At 55.3% G+C, this 19421-nt stretch overlaps 1 protein-coding gene across 1 annotated transcript in view; it reads left to right on the top strand.

Moving 5' to 3' along the window:
* Positions 1 to 745: 745 nt before the first annotated feature.
* The window catches only part of LOC145340442 (ceramide synthase 2-like), a gene marked incomplete at its 3' end in the record, with an annotated part of 40677 nt that continues 22001 nt past the window's right edge, over positions 746 to 19421 (top strand). The window contains exon 1 of the mRNA XM_080184908.1: positions 746 to 828. The remainder of the gene's footprint in view (positions 829 to 19421) is intronic.

Genomic DNA, 19421 nt, shown 5'->3' with positions numbered 1-19421 from the left:
CCAATCCACCCTAACCTACACATCTTTGGACACTAATGGACAATTTAGCATGGCCAATCCACCCTAACCTGCACATCTTTGGACACTAAGGGGCAATTTAGCACGGCCAATCCACCCTAACCTACACATCTTTGGACACTAAGGGGCAATTTAGCATGGCCAATCCACCCTAACCTACACATCTTTAGATACTAAGGGACAATTTAGCATGGCCAATCCACCCTAACCTACACATCTTTGGACACTAAGGGGCAATTTAGCATGGCCAATCCACCCTAACCTGCACCTCTTTGGACACTAAGGGGCAATTTAGCATGGCCAATCCCCCTAATATTGTTACTTAATTAAAACTGGGGTCTGTGTGGGTGTCTCGATGCGGGGGAATGCTAGGCCCAGGTGATGAGAGAGCCTTCTCGCCCTTCCGTACCCCGAGGATCTAGGGTTGAGTATGTCAAGGTTGTGATTGGGGAGCGGGGCAGGGTTTTTGGGGGGGGCGGGGGACGGAGGAGGAGGTGAGCGAAGAGGTTGTGGCCAGAGGTTTGGACTCTGCAGAGTGCTCTGGGGTTTTGACACAGGACATGACTTGTCCAGCCTACATTGTCAGAGCATGACACACACACACACACACGGGGCAGGTTGCCAAGGAGTCAGCTGTGACTGCCTGCGTAGGCCGTGTCTCTCTCTCCCTCCCTCCCCCCCCCCTCCTTCCCACCTCCTGTCCAAGTCCAAAGATCAAATCCAGCGACACGAAACACTTAACCCAGGCCGTTGCTGAGTGAGCAGGAGTGTTGCCCGCACAGCTAGAGGAGAAAGGAGGGGGTGTTTGTGGTACAGTTTGGACGGTGTTTTGGGGTGGGTGGGCGGTTTGGTAATTATCGTCAAGCGAATCCCAAATTATCCGTCTGCTTTGCTGATCTTGGTTGTGGGAGCTTGCTGTGTGGGCAACGATACGGGGGGAGGGGAGGGTTACAAAGCAACGTGAGCACCCCACCCCCCCCCCCCAAAACAAAAATCAGCGCGTGTCACCCTATTACAGCGCAGTCCAGGCCATTCGGCCCTCAACGTTGGGCCAACCTGTATAAAAACCAATCTAACTCCCATCTACCCTACGCTATCCCAATGTCATCCGTATGTCTATCCAATGTTCCTTTTAAATGTTGGCGAGTCCACTCCTGTCGCAGGCAGGCCATTCCACGCTCTCTGAGTCAAGAACCTCCCTCTGTCCTAGATCTATCACCGTCCCCCCCCCCCCCCCCAATTTAGCCATCGTGTTCGCCATCACCATCCGAGGAAAGAGGTTCTCTCCCTATCTAATCCTCTGTCTGTCTTGTATGCCTCAATTAGGTCACCTCTTAAACCCTCTTTTCGCTAACGAAAAACAGCCTCAAGTCCCTCGGCCTCTCCTCCTAAGACCCCCCCACTCTCTGTCCGCAGTGGATTTGAGGCCTACTCGAGGTTACGGGAGCCTGTGTTGCTCGTCATGGCACCCCCTCCTGCATCCCTTGCTGCCCACAGTGGCGTTGGCACACTTTTCCCCCCACCCCGCTCCCCCAATTGAACCCACAAATATCCATGTTTGAGGCCTACTCGGGGCCCAGGAGCCTGCATGGGCCACTGTGCCCCCCTCTAGCCCCCTCACAAGAACGTTCACATTGTTCACCACCCCCACCCAGTGTTGTACCCACAACGTTCCTTGTTTTTGAGGCCTACTCAGGGTATGGGAGCCTGCGTTGCTAGTCACGGTGCCCCTCCTGCCCCCTCATGACTGACGATGGATTTGAGGCCTACTCTGGGTGCAGGAGCCTGTGTTGTTCATTGTGGGTTTTTTTTGCCCTGGCACCCTCCCTGCCCACAGTGGATTTGAGGCCTACCTGGGGTACAGGGAGCCTGCCTTGTTCACCGTGGTGCCCCTCCTCCTCCTCCTCCTCCTCCTCCCCTTGTTGCCCACAGTGGATTTGAGGCCTACCCAGGCTACGGGAGCCTGCCTTGTTCACCATGGTGCCCTTCCTCCTCCTCCCCTTGCTGCCCACAGTGGATTTGAGGCCTACCCAGGCTACGGGAGCCTGCCTTGTTCACCATGGTGCCCCTCCTCCTCCTCCCCTTGCTGCCCACAGTGGATTTGTCACAGATTTTGCCTCCCACTCCCCCCAGTTGAACCCACAATACTCCTTGCTTGAGACTTACTTGAGGTCCGGGAGGCCGCGTTGCTCATTTTGGTGCCCCTCTGGCCACAGTGGGATTGGTGCACTTCCCCCTAACCTTGTACCCACATTGCTCCATGTTTTGAGGCCTACTCAGGGTGCGGGATCCTGTCTTATTGCCCTTGGGTTTTCCCCCAGACTCCCTCATTGACCACAGTGAATGTGTGGCCTACTTGGGATGCGGGAGCCTGCTTTATTTGCTGTAGCCACCACCCCCCCCGACCCCCTGCACCACCCCCCATGCTGCCCACAGTGGATTTGGGGCCTGTTTGGGGTGCGGGAGCCTGCATTGTTGCCCCTGGTTTCTGCCCCAGGCTCCTTACTGCCCACAGTGAATGTGAGGCCTGTTCGGGGGTACAGGAGCCTGATCTGTTCACTGTGGCTCCCCCCCCCCCCCCCCCCCTGCTCTGCGCTGCCCACAGTGGATTTGGGGCCTGTTTGGGGTACAGGAGCCTGCCCTGTTCACTGTGACTCCCCCTGCCCAACCCCACGCTGCCCACAGTGGATTTGGGGCCTGTTCGGGGTGTGGGAGCCTGCCCTGATCACTGTGGCTCCCCCCCCCCCCCCCCCCCCCCCAACCCCGTGCTGCCCACAGTGGATTTGGGGCCTGTTCGGGGTACAGGAGCCTGCCCTGTTCACTGTGACTCCCCCTGCCCAACCCCACGCTGCCCACAGTGGATTTGGGGCCTGTTCGGGGTGTGGGAGCCTGCCCTGATCACTGTGGCTCTCCCCCCCCCACCCCGTGCTGCCCACAGTGGATTTGGGGCCTGTTCGGGGTACAGGAGCCTGCCCTGTTCACTGTGGCTCCGCGCTGCCCACAGTGGATTTGGGGCCTGTTCGGGGCACAGGAGCCTGCCCTGTTCACTGTGGCTCCGCGCTGCCCACAGTGGATTTGGGGCCTGTTCGGGGTACAGGAGCCTGCCCTGTTCACTGTGGCTCCGCGCTGCTCACAGTGGATTTGGGGCCTGTTCGGGGTGTGGAAGCCTGCATTGTTGCCCCTGGTTTCCACCCCTCACCCCGTGCTGCCCACAGTGGATTTGGGGCCTGTTCGGGGTGTGGAAGCCTGCATTGTTGCCCCTGGTTTCCGCCCCCCCCACCCCGTGCTGCCCACAGTGGATTTGGGGCCTGTTCGGGGTACAGGAGCCTGATCTGTTCACTGTGGCTCCCCCCCACCCCCCCGCTCCACGCTGCCCACAGTGGATTTGGGGCCTGTTTGGGGTACAGGAGCCTGCCCTGTTCACTGTGGCTGCCCCCCCCCCACCGCTCCGCGCTGCCCACAGTGGATTTGAGGCCTGTTCGGGGTACAGGAGCCTGCCCTGTTCACTGTGGCTGCCCCCCCCCACACCGCTCCGCGCTGCCCACAGTGGATTTGGGGCCTGTTTGGGGTACGGGAGCCCTGTTTACTGTGGCCCTCACCCCCCCCGGGGTGGGGAATGGGTTTGGAGCTGTGTGTGGGTCTGAATTCACAGTGCCCGTATTGTTCTACTCTCCGTGTTTAACAAAAGCTCGATTCAGCCTCGCCATGGTCACACTGCCGGCTGCCCTGAAATCAGTTTATTAATCAGGCCCCCCCCCCCCCCCCCCGTGTGTGTGTGTGTGGGTGTGTGTGTGTCCGTGTCCCTCTTCCAAATCTATCATTGATTATTTTTTTTGGGTCACTAATGTCTCTGGGAGCAAGTTCCCCCCCCCCGATCCGCCCCTCCCCCCATGCGGGAGTGAGTCCCACATTCTCCACCCCTGCCCCACACATCCCTCCCTGCGGGAGTGAGGTTAGGGTGGATTGGCCATGCTAAATTGTCCCTTAATGTTCAAAGATGTGTAGGTTAGGTGGATTGGCCATGCTAAATTGCCCCTTAGTGTCCAAAGATGTGTAGGTTAGGGTGGATTGGCCATGCTAAATTGTCCCTTAGTGTCCAAAGATGTGTAGGTTAGGGTGGATTGGCCATGCTAAATTGCCCCTTAGTGTCCAAAGATGTGTAGGTTAGGGTGGATTGGCCATGCTAAATTGCCCCTTAGTGTCCAAAGATGTGTAGGTTAGGGTGGATTGGCCATGCTAAATTGTCCCTTAGTGTCCAAAGATGTGTAGGTTAGGGTGGATTGGCCATGCTAAATTGTCCCTTAGTGTCCAAAGATGTGTAGGTTAGGGTGGATTGGCCATGCTAAATTGTCCCTTAGTGTCCAAAGATGTGTAGGTTAGGGTGGATTGGCCATGCTAAATTGCCCCTTAGTGTCCAAAGATGTGTAGGTTAGGGTGGATTGGCCATGCTAAATTGCCCCTTGATGCCAGGGGAGGGGGGGGGGGTCTTGCTACAGTAAATGCAAGGGTTCGTGGGGATGGGGCCTGGGTGGGATTGTGGTCGGTGCTGACTCGATGGGCCGAATGCCCTCCTCCTGGCCTGTAGGGCCTCTGAGTGTGGCCTGCCCCAAGCTTTTCAGGAGGAAATCTTTAAAGCCGGCCTCCTGTTTTGCTGCTGTTTCCCCTGGGTGGGCGACCAGGTGATTCCTTTGTTTTAAACAGCCTGCCGGGGAAAATTCCCCACAGGATTGGGGACTCCGAGTCTCACAACAGGCCGAGCGCAGCCTGCTGACGAGCCTGTTGTGAGGGAGTTGTTGCTGTTGTTGTTTTGGGAAAGGGGGGGGTCGGAACGGTTATCCGCAGTTTCCGTTCATTAGGCCTTGCTCGCAGCCCTGCTCCCTAACCGGGCCTAGTACATGAAGGAAAGCCTCTCGGTGTGAGCTGTTTGAGGCCTAGTCAGAAAAGGCTGTCTTATTTTTGTCCTTTTTAATGAAATTGTACCCAGAGTTCTTATTTATTTTGGTTTTTTTTTTATTCTTTTGTCCATCTTTTTGGTTCCATGAGATGCCAAGGGTTTGCACTGCTGTCTCAGAGCGCTAGGGATCCAGGTTCAATCCTCGCATCCGCGTGGGTTTCCATCCGGAGAGGGTGTTGCCACCTCTTGGCCTACTTACTTGAGAAAAGACCAGCCGTGATCTTTATTGATCAGGCTCGAGGGGCCAGATGGCCGACTCCTGCTCCTAGTTCTTAAGTTGAAGCCAGGCTTCAGATCCGGCCTGTTCGGCCTACCCGTGGCTGTGGAGCCTGTTGACACATCTCATCTTTTTTTTTCAGAGAGAGCGGGGGGGACAAAGGCAAGGCCCAGCCGTACGCTTCTGGTGCTATGTCCCAATCTGGACATCCCTTGGTTCGAGAAGGGACGCCAAGGCCCTTGGGGAAGGTGTGGAGGGAGATTTACCCAGAATCGGAGGGGAACCAGTAGATGAGGGGGACTTGAGTTCCTACGGAGAGGGAGACGGAGAATTAGGGATCGTTCCCCTCTGAAGAGAGATGGTTAAGGTGGGTGGGGGAGATTAAACCGAGGGAGATCAAAATCGTGAAGGGGTTTGGATGGAGATAGTGTGTCCCGTTAGGAGAGAGTGATTTTTGATTTATTATTGTCACGTGTATTGGGATACAGTGAAAAGTATTGTTTCTTGCGCACTATACAGACAAAGCATACCATTCATAGAGTACATAGATTTATTATTGTCATGTATTGGGATACAGTGAAAAGTATTGTTTCTTACACACCATACAGACAAAGCATACTGTTCATAGAGTACATAGATTTATTATTGTCATGTATTGGGATACAGTGAAAAGTATTGTTTCTTACACACCATACAGACAAAGCATACTGTTCATAGAGTACATAGATTTATTATTGTCATGTATTGGGATACAGTGAAAAGTATTGTTTCTTGCGCACCATACAGACAAAGCATACCATTCATAGAGTACATAGATTTATTATTGTCACGTATTGGGATACAGTGAATTGTTTCTTACACACCATACAGACAAAGCATACCATTCATAGAGTACATAGATTTATTATTGTCACGTATTGGGATACAGTGAAAAGTATTGTTTCTTGCACGCTATACAAAGCATACCCTTCATAGAGTACATAGATTAGATTTATTATTGTCACGTATTGGGATACAGTGAAAAGTATTGTTTCCTGCGCGCTATACAAAGCATACCGTTCATAGAGTACATAGATTTGATTTATTATTGTCACGTATTGGGATACAGTGAAAAGTATTGTTTCCTGCGCGCTATACAAAGCATACCGTTCATAGAGTACGCTTTATTAGTGTCACATGTAGGCTTGCATTAACACTGCAATGAAGTTACTGTGAAAATCCCCCTAGTCGCCACACTCCTGCTCAGGTTACGCTGAGGGAGAATTTAGCACGGCCAATCCACCCTAACCAGCACAGTCTTTCGGACTGTGGGAGGAAACCGGAGCACCCGGAGGAAACCCACGCAGACACGGGGAGAATGTGCAGTCTCCGCACAGACAGTCGGGAATCGAACCTGGCGCCGTGAGGCAGCAGCGCTCACCCACTGTGCCACCCACACGGGAGAAGGAAAGGAGAGGGTGCAGAATGTAGTGTTACAGTCACAGCGAGGGGTGTAGAGAAAGATCAACTTAATGCGAGGTAGGTCCATTCAAAAGTCTGACAGCAGCAGGGAAGAAGCTGTTCTTGAGTCGGTCGGTACGGGACCTCAGACTTTTGTATCTTTTTCCCAACGGAAGAAGGTGGAAGAGAGAATGTCCGGGGTGCGTGGGGGGGGTCCTTGATTATGCCGGCTGCTTTTCCCCGAGGCAGCGGGAAGTGTAGACGGAGTCAATGGATGGGAGGCTGGTTTGTGTGATGGGATTGGGGGCTACATTCACCACCCTTTTGTAGTTCCTTGCGGTCTTGGGCAGAGCAGGAGCCCAGACCGAGCTGTGATACAACCAGAAAGAATGCTTTCTATGGGGCATCTGTAAAAGTTGGTGAGAGTCGTAGCGGACATGTCAAATTTCCTTAGTCTTCTGAGAAAGTAGAGGCGTTGGTGGGGCTTTCTTAACTATAGTGTTGGTGTGGGGGGGACCAGGATAGATTGGTGATCTGGACACCCAGAAACTTGGTGGGTAACCATTGAGGACACAGACTGAAGAGACTCGGTGAAGGTCGGGGGGAGAGGGGGAGAATTTTGATGGAAACTTGTGGTGATCTGGAAGGGGGCAGATTTCCATGGGAACTTCCAAAAGTTACGGTGGGGGTGGAACTGGAGAGATACTGGGGAAATTTGCTGGGATGTTGGAGTTGGTGGGGGTGGGTGGTGAAAGAATAGGGGGTGACGAATTGGATAAAGCTCTCTCAGAGCTCGGAGAGCCACGATGGGACAAATGGACGCTCTGTTTGGTGCTGTTAAGATTCAAGAAGTGATGTGATCTGGCTGAGAGAAGAATTGTCTTTTGACAGGCGGATGAGAGGTGATGAATCAGCTCTGTGTTTGAGTTATTTGCTTAAACTGAGTGAGTCAGAGAGTTTGGGGAACGGTGCGCGGGTGAGCTGGACACTTGAGGCCTGTTCAAGTAGGCCTCATGCCGGATCTCGAAGATACTTCGAGCGTACGGTCATCTTCACACTTAGGAACGGATCTTGGGGGGATTTCCTCTCAAAGTGTGCCCGCCCTGTATCCTTAATCACTCTATCTGGGCCTCTACACCCCCCTCCCTATCTCTGTAACCCCCCTCCAGCCCCCTACACCCCCCTCCCTATCTCTGTAACCCCCTCCAGCCCCCTACACCCCCTCCCTATCTCTGTAACCCCCTCCAGCCCCCACACCCCCTCCCTATCTCTGTAACCCCCTCCAGCCCCCTACACACCCCTCCCTATCTCTGTAACCTCCTCCAGCCCCCTACACCCCCATCCCTATCTCTGTAACCCCCTCCAGCCCCCTACACCCCCCCTCCCTATCTCTGTAACCTCCTACACCCCCCTCCCTATCTCTGTAACCCCCTACACCCCCTCCCTATCTCTGTAACCCCCTCCAGCCCCCTACACCCCCCTCCCTATCTCTGTAACCCCCCTCCAGCCCCCTACACCCCCCTCCCTATCTCTGTAACCTCCTCCAGCCCCCTACACCCCCCTCCCTATCTCTGTAACCTCCTCCAGCCCCCTACATCCCCTACCTATCTCTGTAACCCCCTCCAGCCCCCTACACCATCTCTGTAACCCCCTCCAGCCCCCTACACCCCCCTCCCTATCTCTGTAACCCCCTCCAGCCCCCTACACCCCCCCTCCCTATCTCTGTAACCTCCTACACCCCCCTCCCTATCTCTGTAACCCCCTACACCCCCTCCCTATCTCTGTAACCCCCTCCAGCCCCCTACACCCCCCCTCCCTATCTCTGTAACCTCCTACACCCCCTCCCTATCTCTGTAACCCCCTCCAGCCCCCTACACCCCCCTCCCTATCTCTGTAACCCCCCTCCAGCCCCCTACACCCCCCTCCCTATCTCTGTAACCCCCCTCCAGCCCCCTACACCCCCCTCCCTATCTCTGTAACCCCCTCCAGCCCCCTACACCCCCCTCCCTATCTCTGTAACCTCCTCCAGCCCCCTACACCCCCTCCCTATCTCTGTAACCTCCTCCAGCCCCCTACACCCCCCTCCCTATCTCTGTAACCTCCTCCAGCCCCTACAACCCTCCGAGATCTCTGCGTTCCTCCAATTGGCCTCTCGAGCATCCCCCGATTCCCATCGCTCCGCCATTGGGGGCCGTGCCTTCAGCTGCCTGGGGGGGGCCCTAAGCTCTGGGAGTGCCTTGTTCCCCTCCACAAAGTACCCCCCCCCCTTTTTTTTTGACCACAACTTTGGCTCTCTGCCCCAGATATCTCCTTGTCTGTCTCCATCTGAAGGATTTCTGTCTTGTATTAAAGTGTTTGAGAACAGCTTGATCAAATGAAGGCCATTTTCTAACCCATGTTATCGGTTTTAAAGTTTATTTATTAGTGTCACAAGTCCGCTCGCATTAACACCGCAATGAAGTTACTGTGGAAAAATTTGATTTCATTATTGTCACATGTATTGGGGTGCAGTGAAAAGTATTGTTTGTTGTGCACTATACAGACAAAGCATGCTGTTCATAGAGTACATAGATTTGATTTATTATTGTCACATGTATTGGGATACAGTGAAAAGTATTTTCTTGTGCGCGATACCGACAAAGCATGCTGTTCATAGAGTATGTTTTTATTGCCACAAGTCGGCTTACATTAACACTGCAATGAAGTTACTGTGAAAATCCCCTAGTGGCTCCTGTTCGGGTGACACTGAGGGAGAATTTAGCACAACCCAATCCACACCCTGAACCAGCACGGTCTTTCGGACTGCGGGAGGGAACCCACGCAGACACGGGGAGAATGCGCAGACTCCGCACAGACAGTGACCCGAGGCCGGGAATCGAACCCGGGGTCCCTGGCGCTGTGAGGCAGCAGCGCTAACCCCACTGTGCCCACCCTCACTGGAGGGGAAGGACAGGAGAGAATGTAGTGTTACAGTCACAGCGAGGGTGTAGAGAAAGATCAGCTTAATGTGAGGTAGGTCCATTCAAAAGTCTGACAGCAGCAGGGAAGAAGCTGTTCTTGAGTCGGTCGGTACGGGACCTCAGACTTTTGTATCTTTTTCCCGACGGGAGAAGGTGGAAGAGAGAATGTCCGGGGTGTGTGTGTGGGAGGGGGTCCTTGATTATCCCGGCTGCTTTTCCCCCGAGGCAGCGGGAAGTGTAGACGGAGTCAATGGATGGGAGGCTGGTTTGTGTGATGGGATTGGGGCTACATTCACCACCCTTTTGTAGTTCCTTGCGGTCTTGGGCAGAGCAGGAGCCCAGACCGAGCTGTGATACAACCAGAAAGAATGCTTTCTATGGGGCATCTGTAAAAGTTGGTGAGAGTCGTAGCGGACATGCCAAATTTCCTTAGTCTTCTGAGAAAGTAGAGGCGTTGGTGGGGCTTTCTTAACTATAGTGTTGGTGTGGGGGGGACCAGGACAGGTTGTTGGTGATCTGGACACCCAGGAACTTGGCGGGTAACCATTGAGGACACAGACTGAAGAGACTCGGTGAAGGTCGGGGGGAGAGGGGGAGAATTTTGATGGAAACTTGTGGTGATCTGGAAGGGGGCAGATTTCCATGGGAACTTCCAAAAGTTACGGTGGGGGTGGAACTGGAGAGATACTGGGGAAATTTGCTGGGATGTTGGAGTGGGGGGGTGGGTGGTGAAAGAATAGGGGGTGACGAATTGGATAAAGCTCTCTCAGAGCTCGGAGAGCCACGATGGGACAAATGGACGCTCTGTTTGGTGCTGTTAAGATTCAAGAAGTGATGTGATCTGGCTGAGAGAAGAATTGTCTTTTGACAGGCGGATGAGAGGTGATGAATCAGCTCTGTGTTTGAGTTATTTGCTTAAACTGAGTGAGTCAGAGAGTTTGGGGAACGGTGCGCGGGTGAGCTGGACACTTGAGGCCTGTTCAAGTAGGCCTCATGCCGGATCTCGAAGATGCTTCGAGCGTACGGTCATCTTCACACTTAGGAACGGATCTTGGGGGGATTTCCTCTCGAAGTGTGCCCGCCCTGTATCCTTAATCACTCTATCTGGGCCTCTACACCCCCCTCCCTATCTCTGTAACCCCCTCCAGCCCCCTACACCCCCCTCCCTATCTCTGTAATCCCCTCCAGCCCCCTCCCTATCTCTGTAACCTCCTCCAGCCCCCTACACCCCCCTCCCTATCTCTGTAACCCCCTCCAGCCCCCTCCCTATCTCTGTAACCCCCTCCAGCCCCCTCCCTATCTCTGTAACCCCCTCCAGCCCCCTCCCTATCTCTGTAACCCCCTCCAGCCCCCTCCCTATCTCTGTAACCCCCTCCAGCCCCCTCCCTATCTCTGTAACCCCCTCCAGCCCCCTCCCTATCTCTGTAACCCCCTCCAGCCCCCTCCCTATCTCTGTAACCCCCTCCAGCCCCCTCCCTATCTCTGTAACCCCCTCCAGCCCCCTCCCTATCTCTGTAACCCCCTCCAGCCCCCTCCCTATCTCTGTAACCCCCTCCAGCCCCCTCCCTATCTCTGTAACCCCCTCCAGCCCCCTCCCTATCTCTGTAACCCCCTCCAGCCCCCTCCCTATCTCTGTAACCCCCTCCAGCCCCCTCCCTATCTCTGTAACCCCCTCCAGCCCCCTCCCTATCTCTGTAACCCCCTCCAGCCCCCTCCCTATCTCTGTAACCCCCTCCAGCCCCCTCCCTATCTCTGTAACCCCCTCCAGCCCCCTCCCTATCTCTGTAACCCCCTCCAGCCCCCTCCCTATCTCTGTAACCCCCTCCAGCCCCCTCCCTATCTCTGTAACCCCCTCCAGCCCCCTCCCTATCTCTGTAACCCCCTCCAGCCCCCTCCCTATCTCTGTAACCCCCTCCAGCCCCCTCCCTATCTCTGTAACCCCCTCCAGCCCCCTCCCTATCTCTGTAACCCCCTCCAGCCCCCTCCCTATCTCTGTAACCCCCTCCAGCCCCCTCCCTATCTCTGTAACCCCCTCCAGCCCCCTCCCTATCTCTGTAACCCCCTCCAGCCCCCTCCCTATCTCTGTAACCCCCTCCAGCCCCCTCCCTATCTCTGTAACCCCCTCCAGCCCCCTCCCTATCTCTGTAACCCCCTCCAGCCCCCTCCCTATCTCTGTAACCCCCTCCAGCCCCCTCCCTATCTCTGTAACCCCCTCCAGCCCCCTCCCTATCTCTGTAACCCCCTCCAGCCCCCTCCCTATCTCTGTAACCCCCTCCAGCCCCCTCCCTATCTCTGTAACCCCCTCCAGCCCCCTCCCTATCTCTGTAACCCCCTCCAGCCCCCTCCCTATCTCTGTAACCCCCTCCAGCCCCCTCCCTATCTCTGTAACCCCCTCCAGCCCCCTCCCTATCTCTGTAACCCCCTCCAGCCCCCTCCCTATCTCTGTAACCCCCTCCAGCCCCCTACACCCCCCTCCCTATCTCTGTAACCCCCTCCAGCCCCCTCCCTATCTCTGTAACCTCCTCCAGCCCCCTACACCCCCCTCCCTATCTCTGTAACCTCCTACACCCCCCTCCCTATCCCTGTAACCTCCTCCAGCCCCCTACACCCCCCCTCCCTATCTCTGTAACCTCCTACACCCCCCTCCCTATCTCTGTAACCTCCTCCAGCCCCCTACACCTCCCTCCCTATCTCTGTAACCCCCTCCAGCCCCCTACACCCCCCTCCCTATCTCTGTAACCCCCTCCAGCCCCCTACACCCCCCCTCCCTATCTCTGTAACCTCCTCCAGCCCCCTACACCCCCTCCCTATCTCTGTAACCTCCTCCAGCCCCTACAACCCTCCGAGATCTCTGCGTTCCTCCAATTGGCCTCTCGAGCATCCCCCGATTCCCATCGCTCCGCCATTGGGGGCCGTGCCTTCAGCTGCCTGGGGGGGGCCCTAAGCTCTGGGAGTGCCTTGTTCCCCTCCACAAAGTACCCCCCCCCCTTTTTTTTTGACCACAACTTTGGCTCTCTGCCCCAGATATCTCCTTGTCTGTCTCCATCTGAAGGATTTCTGTCTTGTATTAAAGTGTTTGAGAACAGCTTGATCAAATGAAGGCCATTTTCTAACCCATGTTATCGGTTTTAAAGTTTATTTATTAGTGTCACAAGTCCGCTCGCATTAACACCGCAATGAAGTTACTGTGGAAAAATTTGATTTCATTATTGTCACATGTATTGGGGTGCAGTGAAAAGTATTGTTTGTTGTGCACTATACAGACAAAGCATGCTGTTCATAGAGTACATAGATTTGATTTATTATTGTCACATGTATTGGGATACAGTGAAAAGTATTTTCTTGTGCGCGATACCGACAAAGCATGCTGTTCATAGAGTATGTTTTTATTGCCACAAGTCGGCTTACATTAACACTGCAATGAAGTTACTGTGAAAATCCCCTAGTGGCTCCTGTTCGGGTGACACTGAGGGAGAATTTAGCACAACCCAATCCACACCCTGAACCAGCACGGTCTTTCGGACTGCGGGAGGGAACCCACGCAGACACGGGGAGAATGCGCAGACTCCGCACAGACAGTGACCCGAGGCCGGGAATCGAACCCGGGGTCCCTGGCGCTGTGAGGCAGCAGCGCTAACCCCACTGTGCCCACCCTCACTGGAGGGGAAGGACAGGAGAGAATGTAGTGTTACAGTCACAGCGAGGGTGTAGAGAAAGATCAGCTTAATGTGAGGTAGGTCCATTCAAAAGTCTGACAGCAGCAGGGAAGAAGCTGTTCTTGAGTCGGTCGGTACGGGACCTCAGACTTTTGTATCTTTTTCCCGACGGGAGAAGGTGGAAGAGAGAATGTCCGGGGTGTGTGTGTGGGAGGGGGTCCTTGATTATCCCGGCTGCTTTTCCCCCGAGGCAGCGGGAAGTGTAGACGGAGTCAATGGATGGGAGGCTGGTTTGTGTGATGGGATTGGGGCTACATTCACCACCCTTTTGTAGTTCCTTGCGGTCTTGGGCAGAGCAGGAGCCCAGACCGAGCTGTGATACAACCAGAAAGAATGCTTTCTACGGGGCATCTGTAAAAGTTGGTGAGAGTCGTAGTGGACATGCCAAATTTCCTTAGTCTTCTGAGAAAGTAGAGGCGTTGGTGGGGCTTTCTTAACTATAGTGTTGGTGTGGGGGGGACCAGGATAGATTGGTGATCTGGACACCCAGGAACTTGGCGGGTAACCATTGAGGACACAGACTGAAGAGACTCGGTGAAGGTCGGGGGGAGAGGGGGAGAATTTTGATGGAAACTTGTGGTGATCTGGAAGGGGGCAAATTTCCACGGGAACTTCCAAAAGTTACGGTGGGGGTGGAACTGGAGAGATACTGGGGAAATTTGCTGGGATGTTGGAGTGGGGGGGTGGGTGGTGAAAGAATAGGGGGTGACGAATTGGATAAAGCTCTCTCAGAGCTCGGAGAGCCACGATGGGACAAATGGACGCTCTGTTTGGTGCTGTTAAGATTCAAGAAGTGATGTGATCTGGCTGAGAGAAGAATTGTCTTTTGACAGGCGGATGAGAGGTGATGAATCAGCTCTGTGTTTGAGTTATTTGCTTAAACTGAGTGAGTCAGAGAGTTTGGGGAACGGTGCGCGGGTGAGCTGGACACTTGAGGCCTGTTCAAGTAGGCCTCATGCCGGATCTCGAAGATACTTCGAGCGTACGGTCATCTTCACACTTAGGAACGGATCTTGGGGGGATTTCCTCTCGAAGTGTGCCCGCCCTGTATCCTTAATCACTCTATCTGGGCCTCTACACCCCCCTCCCTATCTCTGTAACCCCCTCCAGCCCCCTACACCCCCTCCCTATCTCTATAACCCCCTCCAGCCCCCTACACCCCCCTCCCTATCTCTGTAACCTCCTACACCCCCCTCCCTATCTCTGTAACCCCCTCCAGCCCCCTCCCTATCTCTGTAACCCCCTCCCGCCCCCTACACTCCCCTCCCTATCTCTGTAACCCCCTCCAGCCCCCTACACCCCCTCCCTATCTCTGTAACCCCCTCCAGCCCCCTACACCCCCTCCCTATCTCTGTAACCTCCTCCAGCCCCCTACACCCCCCTCCCTATCTCTGTAACCTCCTCCAGCCCCCTACACCCCCCTCCCTATCTCTGTAACCTCCTCCAGCCCCCTACACCCCCCTCCCTATCTCTGTAACCCCCCTCCAGCCCCCTACACCCCCTCCCTATCTCTGTAACCCCCTCCAGCCCCCTACACCCCACTCCCTATCTCTGTAACCTCCTCCAGCCCCCTACACCCCCCTCCCTATCTCTGTAACCTCCTCCAGCCCCCTACACCCCCCTCCCTATCTCTGTAACCTCCTCCAGCCCCCTACACCCCCCTCCCTATCTCTGTAACCCTCCTCCAGCCCCCTACACCCCCTCCCTATCTCTGTAACCCCCTCCAGCCCCCTACACCCCCCTCCCTATCTCTGTAACCCTCCTCCAGCCCCCTACACCCCCTCCCTATCTCTGTAACCCCCTCCAGCCCCCTACACCCCCTCCCTATCTCTGTAACCCCCTCCAGCCCCCTACACCCCCTCCCTATCTCTGTAACCCCCTACACCCCCCTCCCTATCTCTGTAACCTCCTCCAGCCCCTACACCCCACTCCCTATCTCTGTAACCTCCTCCAGCCCCCTACACCCCCCTCCCTATCTCTGTAACCCCCTACACCCCCTCCCTATCTCTGTACCCTCCTCCAACCCCCTACACCCCCCTCCCTATCTCTGTAACCTCCTACACCCCCTCCCTATCTCTGTAACCTCCTCCAGCCCCCTACACCCCCCTCCCTATCTCTGTAACCCCCTCCAGCCCCCTACACCCCCCTCCCTATCTCTGTAACCCCCTACACCCCCCTCCCTATCTCTGTAACCCCCTACACCCCCCTCCCTATCTCTGTAACCCCCTACACCCCCCTCCCTATCTCTGTAACCTCCTCCAGCCCCCTACACCCCCCTCCCTATCTCTGTAACCTCCTCCAGCCCCCTACACCCCCCTCCCTATCTCTGTAACCCCCTCCAGCCCCCTACACACCCCTCCCTATCTCTGTAACCCCCTCCAGCCCCCTACACCCCCCTCCCTATCTCTGTAACCCCCTCCAGCCCCCTACACCCCCTCCCTATCTCTGTAACCCCCTCCAGCCCCCTACACCCCCCTCCCTATCTCTGTAACCCCCTCCAGCCCCCTACACCCCCCCTCCCTATCTCTGTAACCCCCTCCAGCCCCCTACACCCCCCTCCCTATCTCTGTAACCCCCTCCAGCCCCCTACACCCCCCCTCCCTATCTCTGTAACCCCCTCCAGCCCCCTACACCCCCTCCCTATCTCTGTAACCCCCTCCAGCCCCCTACACCCCCCTCCCTATCTCTGTAACCCCCTCCAGCCCCTACAACCCTCCGAGATCTCTGCGTTCCTCCAATTCCAGCCTCTCGAGCATCCCCCGATTCCCATCGCTCCGCCATTGGGGGCCGTGCCTTCAGCTGCCTGGGGGGGGCCCTAAGCTCTGGGAGTGCCTTGTTCCCCTCCACAAAGTACCCCCCCTTTTTTTTTGACCACAACTTTGGCTCTCTGCCCCAGATATCTCCTTGTCTGTCTCCATCTGAAGGATTTCTGTCTTGTATTAAAGTGTTTGAGAACAGCTTGATCAAATGAAGGCCGTTTTCTAACCCACGTTATCGGTTTTAAAGTTTATTTATTAGTGTCACAAGTCCGCTTGCATTAACACCGCAATGAAGTTACTGTGGAAAAATTTGATTTCATTACTGTCACATGTATTGGGGTGCAGTGAAAAGTATTGTTTCTTGTGTGCTATACAGACAAAGCATGCTGTTCATAGAGTACATAGATTTGATTTATTATTGTCACCTGTATGGGGATACAATGAAAAGTATTGTTTCTTGTGTGCTACACAGACAAAGCATACCGTTCATAGAGTATGTTTTTATTGCCACAAGTCGGCTTACATTAACACTGCAATGAAGTTACTGTGAAAATCCCCTAGTCGCTCCTGTTCGGGTGACACTGAGGGAGAATTTAGCACAACCCAATCCACACCCTGAACCAGCACGGTCTTTCGGACTGCGGGAGGAAACCCACGCAGACACGGGGAGAATGCGCAGACTCCGCACAGACAGTGACCCGAGGCCGGGAATCGAACCCGGGGTCCCTGGCGCTGTGAGGCAGCAGCGCTAACCCCCACTGTGCCACCCTCACTGGAGGGGAAGGTACAGGAGAGAATGTAGTGTTACAGTCACAGCGAGGGTGTAGAGAAAGATCAACTTAATGCGAGGTAGGTCCATTCAAAAGTCTGACAGCAGCAGGGAAGAAGCTGTTCTTGAGTCGGTCGGTACGGGACCTCAGACTTTTGTATCTTTTTCCCGATGGAAGAAGGTGGAAGAGAGAATGTCCGGGGTGTGTGGGGGGGGGGTCCTTAATTATACCGGCTGCTTTTCCCCGAGGCAGCGGGAAGTGTAGACGGAGTCAATGGATGGGAGGCTGGCTTGCGTGATGGATTGGGGCTACATTCACCACCCTTTTGTAGTTCCTTGCGGTCTTGGGCAGAGCAGGAGCCCAGACCAAGCTGTGATACAACCAGAAAGAATGCTTTCTATGGGGCATCTGTAAAAGTTGGTGGGAGTCGTAGCAGACATGCCAAATTTCCTTAGTCTTCTGAGAAAGTAGAGGCGTTGGTGGGGCTTTCTTAACTATAGTGTCGGCATGGGGGGGGACCGGGACAGGTTGTTGGTGATCTGGATACTTAGAAACCTGAAGCTCTCGACCATTTCTACTCCGTCCCCGTTGATGTAGACAGAGGCATGTTCTCCTTTACAGTTCCTGAAGTCGATGACAATCTCTTTCGTTTTGTTGGCATTGAGGGAGAGATTATTGTTGCCATTCACCAGATTCTCGATCTCAATACCCTAGTCGCCATGTCCCAGCGCCTGTTCGGGTACACACCGAGGGAGAACTTAGCACCAAACCAGCGCGTCTCTCGGACTGTGGGAGGAAACCGGGAGCACCCGGAGGAAACCCACGCAGACACGGGGAGAATGCGCAGACTCCGCACAGACAGTGACCCCGAGGCCGGGAATCGAACCCGGGCCCCTGGCGCTGTGAGGCAGCCGTGCCGACCCCAGTGTGCCCGCCCCCAACCGAACCAGCAAAAGTCAACACTTCAAACTGTGTTGGCCCCCAACCCCTGGCAGGGTGGGGGGGGCAGGCCCCTTAGCCACGCAATGGCTGAAACAGGGTAAGTAGGCCCGATCTGAAGCCTGACTCTCTAGGCCGAGAGGCGGCGGCGACGCCCTCTCCGGATGGCCTTGCGAGTTTGGGGGGGGGGGCGGGGTCGGGGATTCCCGAGTGGGGTGAGGCAGGCCGGGGGGGGGGGGAGGGTGTGGCGAGATGGCTTTCTCTTTTGAGGAGAAGCCCTCGATGTGAGAGTGAATCGCGATGGGGAGTGACTCAGGCCCGTGACTCACCGCCCGGCTTCTGGACCGGGACAGTTCCAGGAATAGCAACTGTTCAGCCGATGACTGAGTCATGGAAGTGAGGGGAAGGCCTTCCCTTAGGAAGATAAACAGCCTCGAGGAAATACAAAACTGGCGTGTTCTGACAAGATGGACTTGATCACGAGCGCACCACGTAAGCCTTTACTTAAATTTATTTCCCAGGATGTGGGCCAGCCCCAGTGTTTATCACCCATCCCCGAATCGCCCCTCAAAGGTGGTGGGTGAGACGCCATCTTGAACCTGCGACAGTCCCCGTGTGTGGGGTAGGTACACCCACAGCGCTGTTAGGGAGGGAGTTCCGGGATTGTTATTGGACATCAGTCAGTCCCCGTGTGTGTGGGGTAGGTACACCCACAGCGCTGTTAGGGAGGGAGTTCCGGGATTGTTATTGGACATCAGTCAGTCCCCGTGTGTGTGGGGTAGGTACACCCACAGTGCTGTTAGGGAGGGAGTTCCGGGATTGTTATTGGACATCAGTCAGTCCCCGTGTGTGTGGGGTAGGTACACCCACAGTGCTGTTAGGGAGGGAGTTCCGGGATTGTGATTGGACATCAGTCAGTCCCTGTGTGTGGGGTAGGTACACCCACAGTGCTGTTAGGGAGGGAGTTCCAGGATTGTGATTGGACATCAGTCAGTCCCTGTGTGTGGGGGAGGTACACCCACAGTGCTGTTAGGGAGGGAGTTCCAGGATTGTTATTGGACATCAGTCAGTCCCCGTGTGTGGGGTAGGTACATCCACAGTGCTGTTAGGGAGGGAGTTCCAGGATTGTTATTGGACATCAGTCAGTCCCCGTGTGTGGGGTAGGTACACCCACAGTGCTGTTAGGGAGGGAGTTCCGGGATTGTTATTGGACATCAGTCAGTCCCTGTGTGTGGGGTAGGTACACCCACAGTGCTGTTAGGGAGGGAGTTCCGGGATTTTGACCCCAGCCACAGTGAAGGAACGGCCGATATATTTCCCAGTCGGGATGGTGAGTGGCTCAGAGGGGGGAACTTGCAGGTGGGGGTGTTCCCCATGTGTCTGCTGTCCCCCCTTGTCCTTCTAGATGGTAGAGGTGGCGGGTTTGGAAGGTGCTGTGGAAGGAGCCTTGGTGAGTCGCTGCGGGGCATCTTGTAGATGGTACACACGGCTGTGTCGGTGGTGGAGGGAGTGAGTGTTTGTGGTTAGCGTGTCGATCGAACGGGGCTGCTTTGTCCTGGATGGTGTCGAGCTTCTCGAGTGTTGTTGGAGCCGCACTCATCCAGGCAAGTGGAGATTGTTGTTGGAGTCGCGCTCATCCAGGCAAGTG

The sequence above is a fragment of the Carcharhinus amblyrhynchos genome, unplaced genomic scaffold (assembly GCF_965287045.1).
Source record: "Carcharhinus amblyrhynchos unplaced genomic scaffold, sCarAmb.v2.hapA chromosome_1023, whole genome shotgun sequence".
In the NCBI taxonomy this organism is placed as follows: Eukaryota; Metazoa; Chordata; class Chondrichthyes; order Carcharhiniformes; family Carcharhinidae; genus Carcharhinus; species Carcharhinus amblyrhynchos.
Note: the sequence above shows the minus strand (reverse complement) of the source record. Positions and strands in the feature narration are given on the sequence as shown.